The 6230-nt window shown below is 39.8% G+C and overlaps 1 protein-coding gene across 2 annotated transcripts in view; it reads left to right on the top strand.

The window, feature by feature from the left end:
• The window catches only part of STK17B (serine/threonine kinase 17b), a 39819-nt gene that overhangs the window by 4716 nt on the left and 28873 nt on the right, over window positions 1-6230 (top strand). The window contains exon 1 of one of the 2 annotated variants that reach the window (XM_008563260.1): window positions 223-437. The exons of the other annotated variant lie outside the window; for it this stretch is intronic. The gene's annotated coding sequence lies outside the window, so the exon portion shown is untranslated. Of the gene's footprint in view, window positions 1-222; window positions 438-6230 lie in introns of those variants that run through there. 2 annotated transcript variants of the gene reach the window in all.

Raw genomic sequence — 6230 nt, 5'->3', positions numbered from 1 at the left:
CCGCCCAGCCGCCCGCCGGCCTGGCGCGGGCCACACCCTCTCACCGCCGCGGCCCCGCCCCGCAGCACGCGCCGCGGGCCTGCGCCCCGCCCCTCCCGTCACGTGACAGCCCCACCCTCAGCGCGCGCTCTGATTGGCTCTTCCGCCCGAGGGGGTGGGATAGAGCGAACAGCACAGCCCCCAGACGCGGCTGCAGTTTTCAAACCTCAACTGTAAGCTTCGTCTCGGCTGCCGTCGCCGTTGTCACCTCACAGGGGGCCAGGTCATAACTGTCTGCCCTTGTTCGGAAAAGTAAAAGTGGGTTCTGCCACACTTGGAGCGTGGTGCCTCACCCGGCTGGAGCTGGAGAACGCGTCCTGTCGCGGCCACCGGCGTGGGGCGGGACAGGAGCCCCCTCCGAGGGGGCAGCCTCGAGAGAACCTGCATCGACCGGAGCGGTCAGTGTCCTCCACCTCGCGTGTCCGCGGTCCCGCCGGAATTGGCGGGTGGGCTCGGACGAGCCCCCGAACCAGCCCCCTTTACTCTGGGTGCAGAGACCCCGAACATATGGGAGGGCGAAGAGGGGTCCAGTAGGTGCAGCCTGATCCAGGGTCCCCTCGGACCCTCGTCCTGGCGGACACCGGCTCGGACTGTGCCGCCCTTGAGATGGCCCGACTGCTCCCGGCCCTTCTCCGCGTTCCGGCCGGAGTCCTGCTTCCGTGGTTCCCTGGGTTGGGCGCGGGGGCGGCCGGTGGTCCTCCCGGCCCTTCTCATCCCGGGAGCGGGTCTGTGTGTCTGCACGTGCGCCCCGTCGCCTGGCCGGCCCGGCGCTCCCGGGGTGGTCCACGCAGGGGCCCCTTCCACGTCGCGTCAACGTGGTCCTTCGTGTCCCTGCCGAGTTCCCCGCTGCGGTGTGGGCACAGGACGTGTTCGCATCCGGACTCGTGGACACGTCCTGCTCACAGCTGCCTTTCGTCTGGAAAAGGTTTATGCTCATCTTGGGAGGCATTTTCAGTTGCTGCTTGTGAACAGTTCTTTAGAAACAGTGACTAGAGAACAAGACGAATTGTAGCTGATTATCAGCGATCGGATTTCATTTTGACGCCCTATAAAACCCCTTAAGTGTACGCGAGCCATCCTCTTAACTGTACAACTACAGGATGGCTGCGATTTTGACATCTACCCAGGCTCTTCGATTTATAGTAAGTTATTGTAGGGAAAAGCGCTTCATTTGAATTCCCTCATCGGAATAGGCAGAGACAAAGTTGACTTTATGGCAGCTGGTAGCTGGTATTCTTTCTGTCCGTCTGTGATGGGACTAGAAGCACTCTGACATCATTTGCAAATTAAAATTAAGAAAAAATTTTTTTTTTTAAAATTCAACCGTAATACTGATCAGATTTCAATAATATGTAAACACATCGGGTCTATCACATTCCCCGATTGTTTTGCCTGTGTAATATTTACATCTGTGGTTCTAATGGATAAGCTGAACCTTGCAGGGGTGTTTGGTATGCTGTGGCCCCTTTAAGTTTACAAGTCTTTGAGAATGTGTGGGCTGAGACTGAATGGTCTATAGAAATGACTGGGCAAGTGGCACCTATGTAAACTGGCATTTTGAAACCAGGAGCACAATTTTATTAAAGAAAAATACAGTAAACCAGTTTTTCATTAATACACCGTTCTATAGTTTTATGGTGAACTGTCAAGAAGTAGTTTTCAACAACTTCTAAAATGTTTGTTTTATAAATATTAAGCAACATAGCCATAGAGTTGTGTATTTTTTTAAAAGCTGGTCCATAGAAGCAGTGCCCAAAGTTACAGACCTCTCTTCTCCCCTGATCCTCCTCCTCTGAGCAGACGCTCAATTAATTTTTTTCTAATATTTTAATCATCGGAGTTGTTATTAATAGCTGCTTTATTTTTAAGATACACGTTATACATTTTAGATCATCTTTTTAAAATATGGATCTAAAATTGAAGTCAAATTTATTTACTTACATGGCAATGTGTTTAAGTTTTAAAAGTAAAATTTCTGTAACAGTTTGAAGACCTTTCTTTTGTGTGTGTGGATAGAATGGTTGCAGTTTCTCTTGGGATCATTGAATAATGAATTACAATTTGGTTAAGATAGAATCAGTTTTTAGGAAAGTGGAGACTTGGCTAATCGCTGTGTCAACATGTGAACAACAAATTTGAAGAAGATACAGGCATTTTATGGCAGACATTTCTAGTCAAACAATTTTATTTTTAAGCTTGCATTGACAGCGTTTCACTGGTTTTAAGTGAGCATCTAAATATGTTTTTAAAGCTTTGTTTTGAAGCTATTTTGCATTTATAAGGGAGAATTTCCTTATCAAAATTTCTGTTTTAATCTTACTCAATTTAAAACCCAGAAATCAAGGAAATCAATAAGTAACACTTTCCCTTAATCCTTACATTGTCTCAAAATTGCATATATCGTATATCTGAGTGCATATTTCCTGTATATAAAATTGGCACCTAAGAACTGTGCTCCTAGACTTACTACTTTTAAAGGATTTTGACTGATTCTTGTTTGTATTTTTATGACTCCTTTTGCACTCAGTGGGTACTTATTGTGCCAAAAACACTAACAGTCATTTACGTTCTATCTTTTCACTAGAGAAAACTTCAAATGTAGTCAGTTGTTTTTGTTTTACATAACATCGATGACAAAATTCAATTTTTAAAAAAATTTAAGTAGTTTATAGTCTGTGATAGACTGTTATCAAAGGCTATTTCTTCGAATATTTCAATTAACAAATGTTCTCATAGATTTAGTTATAGCATATATTTTTACCTAAATATGTTGTAATAAATGTTGCAATTTTCAAGGCATACTTTAGTAAACATTTTTCTTTGATTTATTTATTCTTTTTTCAAAACATTTAACTTCAAACTTCAGTGCTATTGTAAACATGTAAACTAGTCATTTTCTTTTAGTATTTATATGCAATATATTTTGGTTCATCCCTGACCCTTTGCAACTACTCCAAAAGAGGGCGTAGTTATACTTCAAGCATTGAAAAATTTTAACAGTGAGATGGAAGTTTCCTCTTTAATCCTTAAAGGATCAGATTCCATTTTGCATTGTAGTAGTCACTGAATAAATAGTACTTAAGTGATGCTATGAAGTAAACAGTAATTTATTTTACAACAGAAATCTAATTTTCTATCTGATGAATGACAAGCAGTGTGTTTGTTGGACCGCTGTATTTCCATTTTTCAACATCTTATCCTGGTTTACAGTGATTGGGTTTAATTCTTTTTCTGAAGATGGGAAGAGACAGCATCAGATCTTATGATCTTGGCACAGAATCAGGCCAAGGGTCGTTGCCTGGGACTTCAGCCCTTGGATAACGTATATGAGACTGGTTGGACTAAAGTAAATTAAGCTAGCTTCCTATTGTGATTTTCAGGGGATTAAATTCTTGAATTATACTTTCTGTTCAATATTTAAAACACACACACACACAAAACCAAAAACCTGTTAGTAGAATACCTATAAGGAATACCTCTCATCCTAGAAACTGAAAATCATCACCCCCATCCCTATACCAATGCCATTACTTCTTATCAATGACTAATTAAAAATGGATCCTCTGCCACATTAGCAGAAAGTTTTTCCTTTCCTTTTGATGAATGCTAGATAAATATATATCCAATTTCTCTGTTTCCTAGGGGTAACTTGGTAGCAATTAATATCTATGTAGAAAGGAGGAGTTGCTTCCTCCACCCTTTTGGCTTACTTTGCTTTCCAATGCCTTTCAAGTTTACTTCATGAAGATCTAGATTTATCAGTCCTTGATAGGACAAGTATCTGAATTTCCTGATTAGGGTAGCTCTTAAAATATTGATGTTCTTAGCTAAAGTAATTATTTACAGAAAAACAGGTGGCCATCCTGTCTGGAAAGACTGGTAAATACAAAATAAATGGTTTGTTGGCATTACATTACAATGTATGATAAAATAATTTTATCAGTTTTTCCAGACTTTGTAGCTATTATGTTTACAGCTGAAATTCTGTAATGGCACTTTAAAATGTTTCTTATTTTATATAGCCAAATACTGAATTAGGCAGAGTCTAGCTGTGTTTGAAGCTCCAGTAGAGTAATTTCAAGATGGATCTTAAGTTCAGCTAACCCCTTAAAGACATGAGATGTACCTAAAAATTCTTTTGCTGTATTTCATAATTCTTATAATTCAGTTCATCAAACATTTTTAAAATTCCTGCCAGGTGCCAGATACCATGCTGGTTGCTGAGGCACAAAAGTACAGGGTTGCCTTTAAGCCCTAAGCATAAGGTAAACATAAGGTAAAGTATAATCTAACATGAGGTAAAGAAGTATGCCAAGGGTCCCCTTATTTGAAGCATAAAGGAAACATTTAAATCAACTTGTGGGTTTTAGGCAAAGCTCCCTGGGGGAGGTGACTTTCAATGTTGAGGTGTGAAGAATGCATACGAAGATTTAGCCTTTTATGGAAAGGTAAGAAGGATGTTATATATACAGACAGAGATGTGTAAGAAAGATGTGGAGGCAAAATGAGATATGAGTATGGCAGGAAATGAAGCTGGTGTATACTCGGCCTCAGTGGCCTTTGTGTGTCATGCTGTAAAGACTTTAGCTTGTAGATACTGGGGAGCTAATGAAGAAATCAAAGCAGACAATTTAATTCTCTAGATGTTTTCATCATTGTATATTCCTTTTTTATAAATTTTTTATTTGATAACTTCAAAATGAATATTATTATGAATACTTTTTAAATAGAGCTATTTAGAGGTTTATAGGGACTATTTGTCTTGCTTTTGATCATATCATATTTGCTTTCTCAAGTCAAGTAAGTGAGGGCCCAGATCAAGCCTAACATTTCCTTCTGCTCCTTCTTTCACTGATACACATCTAAATTTTTATTTTAATTATTGTAATGGGAATTAATGAAAAAAAAACTTTGAAAATGAGTGTGAGATACCGTTATTCTTAGTATTACTGTGTAATTGAAAGCGTAATTGTATCTTACCTTCTGTTACCCTTTTACTGTTTCTAACACCTAATTGTGTCTATCATTGTGTACACACACACAGACACACAGACACACACACACACACACACACACTTACCTATGAGTTTCCTTAAGATTCTTTTATTGGTATAATCTGATAAAATGTTATGAAATGAATTTCAAGTGGAATGAGACATATTGGTACTTTAGAATCAGTTATAGGTCTGTGAAGTGTGGTGGAAGACAAGAAAAGGTCTGGGGATTGTTTGCTGGAGTTGAGAATTTGATGGGGAATTTAAGAAGACGAAAGAAGGAGAGTCAGCTGGCTGGTAACCTTCATGTACCTTATATGAAGGGCAATCAGATGTCCGTGGAGGGTTTGGTGGACAAAGACAGTATTTATGCTCCACTATATACAGAATTGGCCAAAGGAGTGAAAAATGGAAAAATATCTAGGCTGTGACATCTAGTTCAAGTGCAATAAATAGAAGGAAAATGAACTTAAGAAATGCTATGTGGAAGCCTAAAGCAGTTCGTGATGTCTTTTAGCAACAAGTAGATGAGTTTTGGGTTCAATTTTCAGAAATGTGCTCTTTCTTTTTCTGGGACATGGCTTGTGCTCCTGCATATTCAGAGCCAGAGTGAAATGTATCACAATTCCAGAAATGATTTTTATCTAACATATATTTTAAAAAATGCTATTGCCCAATGCTGTTCTCAGATACATCTATAGTCATACAAATACCTGTGTCATATTCATCCATTGTAATGACCAATAGCACATGTGAGCATTATACAATCTGTTAGGGTAAAAAATTAAATATAAGCCAATGTCCAATATTAGGAAATAGTATTCAGTAGATTATGTAATAAGGCCTTGTTTAAATTATCATTATCCATTTCAATTCCTTTTAAAAAAAAATCTAGCTTTTCTCCCTCCTAATATAACTAAATAAGTTTGGCATTACCAAACTTAATTTTCATTAGTATATTTGAATATGATATTTTGTATTTTTTTTTTTTTTTTGGAGGGGGTCCCAGTACGATTTGGACTTTCACAAGTGATACTCATAATAAAGGCATATTTTGTAAGGTTACAAATAATAATTAATTATATATGGGGCCGGCCCGGTGGCACACTGCTACAGTGCGCCGCTTGAGAGCGCGGTGGCGCTCCCGCCGAGGGTTCGGATCCCACATACAGACCGGCCGCTCACTGGCTGAGCGAG

This window comes from Galeopterus variegatus, unplaced genomic scaffold (assembly GCF_000696425.1).
Source record: "Galeopterus variegatus unplaced genomic scaffold, G_variegatus-3.0.2 Scaffold172, whole genome shotgun sequence".
Taxonomy (NCBI): Eukaryota; Metazoa; Chordata; class Mammalia; order Dermoptera; family Cynocephalidae; genus Galeopterus; species Galeopterus variegatus.
The sequence above is the reverse complement of the archived record's forward strand: the minus strand, read 5'-3'. Positions and strand labels throughout refer to the sequence as shown.